Source organism: Narcine bancroftii, chromosome 2 (assembly GCF_036971445.1).
Source record: "Narcine bancroftii isolate sNarBan1 chromosome 2, sNarBan1.hap1, whole genome shotgun sequence".
Taxonomy (NCBI): domain Eukaryota; kingdom Metazoa; phylum Chordata; class Chondrichthyes; order Torpediniformes; family Narcinidae; genus Narcine; species Narcine bancroftii.
Window position 1 is genome coordinate 279,453,628 of NC_091470.1, and position 15,146 is coordinate 279,468,773.

The 15,146-nt window shown below is 42.0% G+C and overlaps 1 long non-coding RNA gene across 2 annotated transcripts; it reads right to left on the reverse strand.

The window, feature by feature from the left end:
• Positions 1-248: 248 nt before the first annotated feature.
• Positions 249-13,411, reverse strand: LOC138752693 (uncharacterized). Of its 2 annotated transcripts, none has more exons than XR_011350844.1 (3): positions 13,334-13,411; positions 12,455-12,592; positions 249-936 (listed from the first exon to the last, which is right to left on the reverse strand). It is a non-coding gene; the product is annotated as an uncharacterized lncRNA (long non-coding RNA). The 2 variants fall into 2 exon arrangements; XR_011350845.1 differs by having other exon boundaries at positions 12,455-12,574; positions 13,334-13,408.
• Positions 13,412-15,146: the final 1,735 nt, after the last annotated feature.

Genomic DNA, 15,146 nt, shown 5'->3' on the forward strand with positions numbered 1-15,146 from the left:
ATGACAAGGTAGGCCCGAGTTCTCTCTCCTTTCTTTCTTCCCATTTTTCTTTTGGTGGAGACTTTACAGCTTTTTCATTCTTCGGATACATCCTTTTTCTTTCGAGTAAACACTTCAAAGTTACTTTAAAATAATTTTTATAACTTTAACTTTTCTTAATATGCATTTTTTTAGTAAATCCCTCAGGAGTCGGTAGGGTGTGGTGTTCTTCATGACATCACGTGACGCTCCTCATGATTTAATATTGTATTAAGAAAATAATAATAAAGATTATTAAAACACACACAGTGCCCTCCATAACTTTTTTTCCCTTTATTTGCCCGTGTTCCACAGTTTAACTTTGTAGTCAAGCAATTCACATGTATCTAAAGTGCACATTTCAGATTTTATTCAGGTTATTTGTGTACATTTTGGTTTGACCATGTAGAAATTAGAGCACTTTTTACGCATAGTCCTCTCATTTCAGGGCAACATAATGTTTAGGACATTTGGCTTCACAGGTATTTGTGAGTACTTAGGAATGTTTAATTGCTTCATTGGTGCAGGTATTAGAAAGCGAGGCTTGCTTCTAAGCTTTTGATCATTTTTGGAGTCTGTAGTTGCCATTTTTCAACACGAGGACCAGAGTTGTGCCAATGAAAGTCATAAAAGCTATTATGAGGTTGAAAAACAAAAATAAAACAGTAAGAGACATCGCCTAAATTTTAGGTTTACCAAAATCAACTGGAACTGTTGTCTGCATTTGTCTGGTCTGCCATACCGATTGGCCAGCTGTATCTGTGGCCCCTCCCACAGGCTCCTGTATAAAGGTGACTGGTTCACATCCTCCTCCTCCTCAGTGCAGGACAGTCGAGCAGTATGGATATGCCTTTTTTCTTTAGTGAATAAAAGTCTATTGGTTTCTCAACCTCAGTCTTTGAGTAATTGATGGTGCATCTGGAACATAATTAGAAAGAAAGAGCTCAGTAATCGTAGTAATATCAGTAATTCCAAGGAAGACCTCCACTGCTTATTTCTGATATATTCTCATCATAATGAAGAAAAAAGTCCCCAAACATACATCTGACAGATCAGAAACACTCTCAAGTGGGCAGGTGGGGATATGTCAATGACCTACCGCCTGAAGAAAATTTAATGAACAGAAATACAGTCTATGTTGCAAGATGCAAACCATGGCAAAGGTGGTATGTTTGGATCTTGGCAGTTCTTTACACCTCCACCCCTTTCTCTTGCTATCACTGGTACAGGTTAACCTTGATCTCATCTGAGCGCAAGACCTTTTCCAGAATTCTGCAGGCTCTTTTAAATACTTCTTGGCAATCTGTAATTCTTTCCCAGACTAACTAGTGGTTTACATCTTGCAATGTAGTCTCTGCATTTCTTTTCACGAAGTCTTCTGCAGACAGTAATTATTGACATGTCCACACCTGCCTCCTGTCAGACATACGTTTGGGGATTTTTCTTCTTTATGATGAGAATTCTTCTGTCATCAGCAATGGAGTCTTCCTTGGCCTACCAGACCCTTGGTGCTTACTAAGCTCATCATCTTCTTAATGATGTTCCAAATAGTTGATTTTGGTCATCCCAAGGTTTGGGCAATGTCTCTTACTGTTCTATTCTTGTTTTTTTTTTAGCCTCATAATGTTTGTCTTACATTGGCACAACTGGTCCTCATGTTTAAAAATGGCAACTATCGACTCCAAAGGTGATTAAAAACTTAGTTCTCTTATACCTCCACCAATGAAGCAATTAAACATTCCTGAGTACTTACAAACACATGGGAAGCCAAATGATCCAAACATTATGGTGCCCTGAAATGGGTGATCTATGTATAAAAAGTGGTTTAATTTCTACATGTTCAAACCAAAATAAATATAAATAACCTTGAATAAAATCTGGAATGTGCACTTAAATTACATATGAATTGTTTGATTACAAATTTAAAACTGTGTGCACAGGAGCAAATAAATGAAAAAAGTGTATTTGAAACATTATGACAATATTTAAGTGGACTTTTATTCTGTTCCATTCCCCAGTTTGGTAAACAATATGGAATTATTAAAATTCCTCAAAGGATTTACTGGTAATTGAACATGTTCTTCTCTGAAGAAAGATTAAACAGGATTGATATCTCTTTATCAAGGAAGGGAAGGATTGAATAATGATCCAAGAGTTTTCTAAAATTATGTATGAGTTTGAGGCAATTAACCCATGCTGACAGGGTGAATTGGAAGGAGCATATCAGTCTTACACTGCCCGCCCATTTCGATGTTTTGCAGTATTTAAAGTGTTAATGTCACACAACTGCATGTATTAACAGGGTTTTGTTGCCTTAAATTTTCCTTGTCCCACTTCAAGGAAAGATATGGTGGGAGCCATTTTGCATCTGAATCTAACCTAGGGTACAATGAAATACTGCAAAAGGCAAAGGACAGACTCAAGATATTTTGGATCCCATCCTTGAGATGGAGGAGAAAGAAAACCAGAGAGATGTCACATAATAGTAGGAGATTGGATCTCTTCCAGACATTTAACATTCAACATCCCTTTATTATCACACATGCAAAATACACATTTTTCCCCATTATTTGTCTTGAAAGGCACACAGAGCTATCACTAGATTAGCACCACTATTAAGACAAGAAAGACTTGGAGGGTAGTAGGAGTAAATAACCATGGTTATTATAGAAGAGAAATCTAGAGGGCCTAATGCAGAGCTATTAGATGTTCAATATCCTTGTGTGAATGGTGTGGTTCAGGCATTATATTTTCTAGTGACATATCACATCTATTGCAACGTTAGCCCCAATTTTGCAAAGTTTACCATTACTTTTTTACTCATCTTCCTTACACTCTGTCAATCACTCATATGCACCAAGACACTCTGACCCAATCTTCAATCTGAAACATTGACTCCGCTTTTCTTTCCACAGATGATGTCTGACCTGGTTAGTGTTTCTGCAAATTTTTTTGTTTCAATTCCACATATTCAGCATCTGTATTTATGTTTTGATTTTTAGAGGGAACAGAGTGCCTCCTTCCAGAGACCAAGATCAGGCATAATTTCTCTTGCAGGGTACTCACAAATAATAATGGAGTCGTTGATAGGGGGGATGCTTTAGGAAAGTTGGCAAAAATCTTGTGTTCAATATGAATGAGCTTTGCAAAGGCTGACAGTAATTTGTGTAAACTCTTCTGGTAATTTTATTCCTTGGAGTTAAGATATCTTTCTGATAAATGAGGATGGCATTCTTTTGATCCATTATGGAGTGGTGGCCAACTCTACTTGTAAAATGGTTAGCTTATCGGTGATGCGAATTCAATGATCCATTTAGGAATCTCTGAATGTCTAGGGTTACAGTTAAAGATGAGAATGCAACCACTATGTCTTTGGACTTTAATATGTATAGGAATTTGTAGGATGTTGCAAAAGACACGCAATAGCTAAAGAGAATGGAATCTCATTGGTTGTCTTTAAACTGGAACCTCAGTGACCTCTCTTGTGTAACCTTGTACACCATACAACAAGATGTTGCAAGAACCTCCATTTTCAGCCTCAAGGGAGACAGTTACATAAAAGTTCACAGCAACATTTACCTTGACATCCGTTGGTACCCAGGTCCTTGCCCTGCTTTGTGGTTGCAGTTTTTATTTTTGCTGCGGCAAGGAGCATTATCACTGAATTGCAGAGGTGTTTTGCACAATTTTTCTCTGTGAAGCACGAGTGAGAAAATTGCTTGCTGCACCTTGTGTATGGATCTCACCATTAATCTAATCAAGCTTAGAGCTCTTTTCTCTTCTGTCTTCCAGCACTCCTCTGTTGTGCACATTCTCCATTAACTCTCTTAGTCAAGATTCAAGGAGAATAGTTTGAGGTCTGGGAGAAGAGGAAGACCAATGAAGAAATGTTTATGAGGGTGTAATTTGGACCTATGAGCTCCAAAATAACAGCCATGATGTCAAAACAATGTTGCAAACTGATTGACAACAATGATATGCGAGGTATGGGTGAGTGCTGGGAGCCTGCATCAATATGATATTAGTGCTGATTCACATTCCAAGTTTGCCAACATACCACAAAGATCTAAGACAACATTGTGGTGATACAACCATTACACTGGCTGCACTCCTACCAGCCTACTGCAGGGGGCAACCACTGCACCTGCAGGTAGGCAACCTGGGAGGCTGGCCCCACCTGCCAGCTGTCAATCATCAGCCCATATAACGACTTGAGCCGGCCCCTTCAGGGACAGTCAGACCCTTGGATCCAGCAAGATACTGAGACTAGTGTGTACGTTTAAGCTAATTAAAGCCTGTTGTACAGTATGTGGAGTTTGCGTCAGAATCATTTGCACAGGAGCACTCACAATTTAATCAGCTTCAAATTAAAAGGACCATGGAGAAGTTCCTCACCATCAAGAGGCTGGACATCGGCCCTGAACATTCAGACGCTCCAGCATATTTCAAGATCTGGAAGCAGGCGAATGAGGTGATCATCCACACACAGGCTGAGGTCATCAACATTAACCAGAAGAAACTCATGGTATTATGCACCAAGCTGGGCCCACGTGCTTTCCAGGCTATCCGAGACTGCACGGATTTTGAACCAGTGATGGTCATCCTGGAAGGCATGTACCGGCCCCCGACGAACATACTCTACACCTGCTCAACATGAGAACTAGCAGGCCCATACACAATCAAAGCTGAGGTGACTGCTGGGGATGTGGAGCAATTCGTCTGAGGTGCCTGTGTGTGAGGGCTTCTGTCAAGGTTGACTCAAAAGAGACTGTTGGAGGAGAATAATGCCTCCCTTATCAGGATCATGGAGGTGGTCCGCTTCTTAGAAGCTGCAGCTCACCATGTAGAGGCCTTCGATGCTCGCCTCTCCCAACCTCCAGTCTGGCTGACTCCGGCGACAGCAGTCGCTGAGGGGCCCCACGTGGAGGAGACAATCGCAGCTGCTGATGCAGTCCACCGCTGTAAGTACTGCAGGTCCCAGTGTGGCTCAGACAGGCACTCCAGAAAGAACTGTCCTGCGAGAAACTCACATTGCTCCCGATGCGGCAAGAAAAGCCACTTAACTAAAATGTTCCTCCTCAAATCCACTGGGAGCACTGTGGCCCTCTGTGACCAACTGGGACACCCTTCTAACTTTCTGGACGCCAGGCAGTGCCATTACTCCACCTGCCACATATGGCCGCAAGGATGATGTCACTTCCAGCCTGGCCGTCCAACCACGCCACCGCCATGTGCTCATCACAGGCACTGCCATCTTTTATCATCCAACCTCCATCCACATTGGTGACTTCACTTCCGCCCACACCAACAATGTCACTTCCGACGTCACTTCCGGCTGAGTCGCCTGTTCATGCTGATGCCATGTGCATCTCCTGGGCATCGCCATCATGGGCCAGCTGACCCCCAACCACCCTAAGTCGCCTGACTTGCTGACCAGACAATGTACACGCGCACATGCAAAACAGCATACTTGCTGCATCCACACTCCTAAAGACACCTACTGGCCGCTGCTTGCTACAACCATCGGGGAGCAGCAACTTGGACCCCAAGACAGTCTAGCATCATTCAAACTAATGGAGAACATTCCCCATGGACTCAGGCGATCGATGATGGACATTGCTATCAAGATAATAAAATACCTGTTTGATAGCGGTAGTACTGAGAGCTTTGTCCATACACTGACAGCCCCCAGTCCACCTGTGGGCTTTCCACCCTACAGGTGCCCCCTCCATCCCTCTTCAACTACCTGTCACCAAACTGTAAGCCCATAGCTACCAAGAGCAGGTGCTACTGTGCAGCCAAAAGGACCTTTATCAAGGCCGAGGAGAAACGGCTTCTGCTGGAAGGAGTTATAGAGCCCAGAACCAGCCCCTGGAGAGCCCAGGTCCTTGTCGTAAAAGGTGGCAGTAAACTGAGGATGGTCATCAACTATAGTCAGACCATCAACTGGTACATCCAGCTGAACACCCTGCATCACTGACATAGTCAACGAGATACCCCAGTACAGGGTTTTCTCCATAAAAAACCTGAAGTCGGCCTACCATCAGCTCCCCATCCATGCCCAACTTTGAGGCAGACAGGTGCCTCTACCAGTTCTGCCAGGTCCCATTTGGGCTCACAGGTGGAGTCTCCGTGTTCCAATGGGAGATGGACCGCATGGTAGACTGGCACGATCTAAGAATGTCTTTCCCGTACCTGGAAAATGTCACCATCTGTGGCCATGACCAGCAGGACCATGATGCCATCCTGGAGAGATTTCTCTGGACAGTGGCACTGAACCTAACTAACATCAGGGAGAAATGCATCTTCAGCATTACCCTCCTCACCATCCTGGGGTACATCGTGGAAGATGGTGTCATTGCATGCGCCCCCTAATGGAACTGCTCCTCCCCCATATCCTCAAGGTTCTCTGCAGATGCCTAGGGCTCTTCTCTTACTACTCTCAGTGGGTGCCCCACTTCTCAGACAAGGTCCATCCACTGGCCCAAGACTTCACCTTTCCCCTTCCCACTGAGGCACAAGTGGCCTTCGCCCACATCAAACAGGACATTGCCAATACCACAATGCATGCCATGATGGATTATGATAGGCCCCACCCCTCCCTCACTATCTGTAATAACCACCCACCCATCTCCCCGAAAACAGCTAATCAGTGACCCAAACACCACCCACTGCTCACAACTTGCAGTTTGTCCATCCCTCCAGGTGTCCCCCCTCACCCCCATTCAAAAGCCTCACTCCTGATTGTAAGCAGGTGATACAGCCCTGGGGACAGAGCCTTTATCAAGGCTGAGGTTAAGTGACTCCTGGCAGAGGGCATTATAGAGCCCAGCATCAGCCCTTGGAGAGCGCAGGTAGTGGTGGTGAAGAGCGGAGAGAAGCACAAGATGGTCATAGTCTACAGCCAGACCATCACCTGGTTCACCATCTTGGATGCCTCTTGAACGAAATTGCCCAATACTGGGTCTTCTGCACCATTGACCTCAAATCAGCCAATCACCAACTCCCAATTCACCCGGAGGAGAGCCCATTCAAGGCATTTGAGGTGGACGACCTTTACCATTTCATCAGAGTCCCCTTTGGAGTCACAAATGGAGTTTCAGTCTTTCAGAGGGAGATAGACCAAATGGTAGACAACCACCAACTGAAAGCCATGTTTCCCTACCTGGACAACGTGACCATCTGTGGCCATGACCTGGAGGACCACGGCACTAACCTGCAAAAATTCCCTCAGACAGCCGAAGCCTTAAATCTCTCATATAATCAGAGGAAATGCATATTCTGCACTTCATGTCTAGCTATACTAAGGTGCGTGGTGGAAAATTGAGTTATTGGACCTTGCTGGAGCTTCCACTCCCCCATAGGCTCAAGGCCCTGAAAAGGTGCCTGGGGTTCTTTTCATATTATGAACTATGGGTCCCAAGTTATGCAGACAAAGCCCGCCCCTTGGTAAAAAACTGTTACATTTCCCCTGTCGGAAGAAGCTTAAGCGGCCTTCAGTCGCATCAAAGGTGACATTGCCAAGGCGGTAATGCTCGCTGTAGATGAATCCATCCCATTCCAGGTGGAGAGCATTGTGTCAGACTTCTCCCAGCTGCCGCATTAAACCAGGCTGGCAGGCCGGTGGCATTTTTCTCACGTACCCTCCAGGGTCACAAACTCTGGCACTCAGCCATTGAGAAAGATGCCAAGGACATAATGGAAGCTATGTGCCACTGGAGGCATTACCTAGCCGGCAAACTGTTCACCAGGCTGACCGATCAATGTCCAGTCGCATTTATGTTTAACAACAAACAGCATGGAAATATTAAGAATGACAAGACCCTGAGGTGGAGAATTGAACTGTCCACCTATGACTATGAGATCTTGTACCAGCCCAGAAAGCTCAATGAGCCTCCCGATGCCCTGTCCCAGGGTATACCTGTGCCAACACACAAGCAGATCATCTCCAAGCCCTACATAACAGCCTCTGCCACCCTGGAGTCATCAGGGTCTATCACTTTGTGAGAGCCCGCAACTCCTGTACTCAGTTGAGGACATCAGGGAGCTGACCCGCAGCTGCCCGGTCTGTGAGGAGTGCAAGCTTCTACAGGCCAGAGAAAGCTCCTCTGATCAAGGCCACCCACCCTTCGAATGTCTGGACTTCAAGAGCCCCCTTTCCCTCCATGAACTGGAACATGTATTTTCTCAACATTGTTGACAAATACTCACGATTCCCGTTCGCCATCCCCTGTCCAGATATGACTACGGCCACTGTCATTAAGCCCCTGCAAAACCTCTTCACACTTTTTGGAATCCCAAATTACATTCACAGTGAGGAGTTGCACTAATACCTCCTGACAAAAAGGCATAGCCACAAGTAGGACCACCAGCTTAACCTCTGAGGGAATGACCAAGTGGAAAGAGAGAATGGCACTATTTGGAGGCCAGTCCTCTTGGCTCTCAAGTCAAAAGGGCTGCCCGTTTCCCAATGGCAAGAGGTCCTACCAGAGGCACACCATGACACCAGGTCCCTCCTCTGTACTCCAACAAATGTGATCCCGCATGAAAAATTGTTTCCTTCCCCAGGAGGTTGACATTGGGAACAAAGCTGATGACCCCAGGACCCGTGCTACTCTGGAGACACACCAGAACCCACAAAGCAGACACCCTGGTTGAGAAGGTTCACCTCCCTGATCGGGAAGGTCCACCTCCTCCATATGAACCCTCAGTATGTCCACATGCAGTACCAAAATGGGCCGAGGGTCTGGGTCCTGGCATATGCAGGGGTCCCACAACTGAGGCGCTCGCTGAACTGACCACGGTCGATAGACCAGCACCCCCTCCCTCCCCATGACTATCAGAGACACAGTCATGGATCTGGCCCCACCATCAGCACCAGCTGCACCACCCCAACCTCAACCTACACCCTGCCCGAACTAGCCCCAACTGATTCTATTCAGCCATCTGAATCACAGCCCATCACACAGAGCACTGCCCAGAAACCTACAGCCACACCACAGCCAGCACTACAACAGTCAATTTGATGGATAAAGCCACCGGACAGGCTGAACCTTTAAATAGACTCTGAAGGGACTCTGATCCTTCACCCTATCGGACTTTGTTTCAAAAGAAGGGGTGAATATGGTGGAACATTGTATTCCGGTCATTGTACTGATTGGCCCACCCCGATACTGTAACTCCTCCCCCTCCAGGATTCCTAGTAAAGGCAGTACTACTCTCCCTCCTTCAGTACTTCCTTGCATGTACAGCCACCAGCATGTAAGATATGACTGTGAGTTTATAGTGATTAAAGTCTATTAATCTTGACTTCTGGTCTGTCGGTTCTAATTGATAGAGCTACAGTAATTTCCTGTCAAAGTGTCTATCTAATAGTGAAAGTGTCACACTGATTGGTGAGGCCACATACATCTATTGTGCTTAATATCTCTGCATTGCTCTTCCATTTCTGCTAAACATTATTCTCACTGAGTATTTCAGGTGCTTGTGAGGCAAGGGCTTGGATACCTGGAGCATAGGTTCACCATTGGAATGGATGAGAAGCCATGTTACTAAGGATGTTCAAGATTCCTTTTATTGTCCAGCAGCCCGCAGCCCATGTAGGTTCCCGTAGCCTGTATGGGCCTTCACCGGCTGAGCACCTTGCTCTTCCGCTGCTGTGGTCACCATCTAGTAGGGTCATCTCCTCTGCTTCTCCTTCTCATCAGGGTTGGGGGGGGTGGTGTTCTCCCCATTTCTCATGTCCTGCTCCAACTCACTGCTTTTTGGAGTCTGCAATCTCTCTTGGCCACTGCCAAACACAACTGCTGCCAGTTTTGCCACAGACCTTGTGGTTGCAGGATTTTACTTACAAACACCGTCAGCTCCTTTAACAGACCATTTAAAGCCTGTGCATTAGGACTAGGCAGTTGAACCCTTCGGACCAGTGCTGTGTTTCTGCTCACCACTCTCCTGGGTCTGAACCAATGGCCATTACAGCAACACTGGCAGGAGCACAAGAGAGGTTGGTGGGATCCATGGAGATGATGTCTATGAATGGACTCTATTGCTTCTCTTTCTCTTTTTGGGAGGGCATTGGACTAGGGGTGCCTCGTAGTATGCCTTTATGAGCAAACAAAAATAAACATATTTTATGTTTTAAATGCATAACAATAAAAGTATCTTGAACCTTGAAAAAATGGATCCATTAAACAATTAGTACAAAACATCCTGAGAGTCTGAACTTCTCTAAAAATATTTCTTGTGCACCCTTTAAATGAACTTCCAGTCCCTATAAATCCTGAATATCCAGCTGAACTATATTTTTAAACTTAAGCCCAGTGCTAACATCAGTGGGACAATGTGGGTGACAACACCTCGTCCTTGGATCCTTGGATTGTGAGACCCATGTTATTTTAAATCTCAGGACTTGTTTCCATTACTGACTGTACCATCAGCAAAAAGGAAGTGGGCATGGCATGGCATTGGAAAAATGAATGGGTTGGAAATATTCTTTTCTTCTTTGGCTTGGCTTCGTGGATGAAGATTTATGGAGGGGTATGTCCACGTCTGCTGCAGAATGAATGGGTTGGAAATATTCTTTTCTTCTTTGGCTTGGCTTCGTGGATGAAGATTTATGGAAGGGTATGTCCACGTCTGCTGCAGAATGAATGGGTTGAAAATATAGTGGTGGTTTCTATCAGTTCGAGAGAATTTAATGTGATGATGCTGTAAATGTATCAATATGGGCATATTCATTCCAGATACTTTCTCCAGCATAAATATATTTTATGTCACAATGTGCTTTATCATGTCAGCTTGCTGCATTTGTAAATATGTTCTTTTCTAATTCAGTTTATGGTTGAACACATAAAATCTGAATTGGGGATGGACGCATTAACATTACAGGATCTCAACACAATGTTCTGTGGCTGTTGTGCATCACTAACATTGTCAGAGAAACCCAATTTAAAAAGGATTTAAAAGAAAGGCCACATTTGCCAGTTCCAATGGGTCATTTGGGATTTAAATGACTACATGGCTTTTGAAAGAAAGCAGGGACATCTCCCAGCGTCCTGGTCAACATTTCGGTGTCACCCAACACCACCAAAACGAAACTAAAGTAGGTTTGTTATTTAAAGCCCATTCTATTTGTGAGATCTTGTGCTGATTGATTCCTCTGTTTGCCAGTCTAATTGTAATGGTTGCAGTCTAATCATAATGAATTGATTGCAAAGGGCTTTGTGATGCCCTGAAGATGTGGCAGAGAAAATGTTAATGAATTTGCTTTTGTCTGACAAGTTGAGTAACACGTTCAAAACCAAAACAATATTTCTGTATTGATTCCAAGCCAAATGTGCTTTCTCTTTCCTTACCCATTTCCCCCACTAAATTGTTCCTTTTGAAAGTCTTTCCTTCTGAAAGTCTTAACTTCATGTTGACTTTGGCAGTGTTGGTGCCGTTAGTCAGACTTGGAACCCTATCCAAGTAGCAATCTCTTGTGAGAGCTTGGAGTTTGGATATCCAATACGAAGGTATTCATTTACAGTGGCATTGCAAGATGCTATTTATGATTGTATCCTTTATCTGCACATGTACGCTCCCAACACATAATTGTGTAATTTGAATTAGGACTTCTCAGTAATATTTCCTTCACTTATAAAAGAATATTACAATTGGTTGCTGCTCTTCACCTACCACTCCAACCTCCAAAGACTGATTGTGATTGAGGATATTTGTATGTCCCCAGTACTAATTGAAAAAAAAACACATTCTGAGAGATAGTTGTGAAATGATACCTTGGGCTGCCATTTTGTACAAAAGAAGTGAAAGGCAGAGCTGGGCAAGTCTTAGCAGATCTCATGCTATTCTATCATCTATTTCAAGAATCTTGAAGAATATCAGTAACATAACAGAACAGATGTTGCTTGAGATATTGATCATAAGGAAAACTAAAAATGACCACAGGAAAATAGAGGCAATTGAAAATATCATAATAGGGAAAACAAAATGATGTAAAATTCAAAGTTGCAGAAGCAGATTTTAAAAGCTTATTGAACGCTTAGTAGAAACAAAGTATTGTTTTATCTGCCCTGGAATTGATGGGTGAGGAATGATAAGGGATTTGTTTTGGATTTACAATTTTAATGAATGCTTACTCCTGTTTGAAAATACTGTGCTATATGTAGATAAGCATTTACAGATATTTATATGTATAAATATAACATAAATATTCTTAAGTTATATCAGCCTACATTATGCTGGTATTTTTTTCAATGTATTAACCCTACTGGTCTACAAAAATTTAAAGATTTTTAACCAATCATCTTTTAGTAAGCAATAAAATAATGTATCATGTTGTTTTTGTGATTATAAATGCTATTGTTTTCACACAAAGTATAAGTCCTGTCCGACAAAGGAAGAAATAGCTATTAGTGTGTCTACAGAGGAAACATACCAGTGGAACCGGGAAGTGGTTTACTTCTTAATCCTTCAACTAGTTGCAGGCGGCTTAGGGTCACCAAGCTTCAGTTCTCCACACATTGCTTGGCTTGCTTCATACTCCTCTCCACTCCCACTAAAATAATACAAGTGCCTGTCAAAATACAAATGGAACTTTACCCTATCCTTCCCAATACCCAATTGGATGCATGTCACACATTTCCAGCTGAGTAATCGATTGTCTCCAATTGTTGAAATGCTTCATATAATGTTTTATATTGTTATTAAAATGATACATTACATAGTGCTTAACAAATGTTCAAACGATCAGTCCTGTTGACTGAAATCCGGTAAGTCAGGATTTAATAAGTAAGAGATTGAATAAATGGCAAGCTGCAACAGGTTATGAAATACATCACTCCCATCACAAGTTCCTGCCTTGTCTATTTTATTGAACCACCCAGTGCTGTCACAGTGGTGCCTGATGCCTTTGACGTTAGTATTGTATTATCAGGCTCAATATATTGAGCTGCTCCATTCTTGTTAGAAAAGGAATAACAATAGAATAATCTGCAAAGTCACTGCTACCTCCCCATATTTCTGTTTATCATTGGAACAAAATTTGTAACATTCGCGAAATTTGGGTCTTTGAATAAACAGCAGAAAAATAAGTGAATAATTTAATATTGCTAAAGGAGTATAACTTTGCCAGTTAATTATATTTGTTGCCAGCAGCCAAAAACTGATCAGAGGAAGAATGAGCATTCACCTCACAGCAGTACAACAAATGAAAATAGGAAATAAATAACACATAAGTCATTTTCATTTAGAAAATAGATAAATGAAATTGCCTGATAATAGCAAACAGAATGTAATTCTTCCAAAAGTTGTGTACCTTTCTGCAAAATTGATTCTCTGCCCACAAGCCAGATGCTCCTGAGTTAAGGCGAATGCTTGCTTAGTTCTGTGTTAGTACTGATGTGTAACTGGTTGCGGCAGGAATGTGTGACTCACCTTCCGATTATCTCTGCTTTGAAGAAAAAAAGAAAAGCTCAGAAACCATTGTCACTTCTTAAATTTGACTGGCTGAATAATCAACAGAGGTGTTGGCCTTACTTTTATCTTTACATCTCAGAATAAATTTTGTTTTTTTACATTTCACTCATATTTTATTGATGATGTGTTGGTGCAGTGTGTTTGAACATCAAAGGACTAAATTGTGAGCCATGTTTAATTTTGATGATTCCACATCATTGGGAAAGAAGGAATATTATCATTTGCTCACTGTGTAAATCTCCTGCCGGTCTGTTGATGTATGATGTAGATGTTATGCGATGAGGCTTCTTTATTTTCTTATCTGTAGATAGGAATGACTTGATAACATTATAAAAATTAGTAAAATTACAGACCTCTAAATTAAGTTTGCTGTCTTGTTAATGATGAGCTAACTTTAATGCTTAGACATTATTTGCATGATATATCTGTGATCAGTGTTTCTTCATATCTATTAAATACAACTGTACACTGTGATATAATCAAGGTGTAAAATAAAATAACAGAATAAGAATGCCACCAAAATATTGCAAATTAAAGGTACTTTCTAATATTAGATATGTATATAAAAAAATAATTTGATGTGTTGGATGCAATACTTATTCATATGTGGGAATGTAAGAACGTGGGAAAAGAAATTTGAAATCACTTTTTGTGTATTTAATTGGTCACTATATCCTCCACCCCCCCCCCCCACCCCCAAAACTATACAGCTAATTCTTGATTTTATTTATATTATCCACTTCCATGGCTTTATAGATGTGATAAAGGAGTGCCCAGATTGTGATATTCTTGCATATCAACCCTGGAATGACCGAAACCATTGTGTTTGCTGAGAGAAGGATCTATGACTTTGGTGGATATATACAAGGTGAAGAATGATGATTTTCCTTGAACTTTGTCCTAATACAGTTCCACACAATTTCTTAACTTATTTCTATTGGTAGTTAATGCAACTTTCTCCACCTTCTTGAAAAAAACTGATAACTGGATAGGCAGGGAATTTTCTAAACGCTACTCTAATCAATAAAACACATTATCAGGTTATTGTTTAAATTTTCTGTTCATTTATGCTGAATTTAAGCAGAAAGTTAAACCAGTTACAGATCTTCCTTCCCATCTTCCCTTCTCTCCTTTGTCTCTGGATTTGTTTCTCTCTAACTTTTCCCAATTCTGAAACTCTATGGTCAACTTTGTTTCTTGCTCCAGACCTTTTCTGGTTTTATTTCAGATTTCCAGTATCTGTCATGAGTTGATATGTAAATTGGACCTGGTATACTTTAAAATATGTAAGCCAGAACTTTGGATAAGCCCATGTTTGTAAAGAGTCAAATATAGAAGGCTAGCTGGGATAGCATTAAAGTAAGGACAAAATTTGTTAAAAGCAAATATAAAAAGCAATATATGATTTTCTGAAGAATTTATAACTTAAAGACTTCCAAATAACTTGGATTTTACTGGTAAGTGGGTAACACTAGCATTATGTATTATTTTAGTACATTTTATATACCTGTGATAAAATATTTTTATTTAAGTAAACCAACCATTGTCATTTGAAGTAAGTTCCCTCTTGATGTTGCAACTTGGCAATGCATGAAGCAGCAACTTCATGGCTAGACAAAATGTACAGTTAAGGGTATGTGAAAAGTTAATTG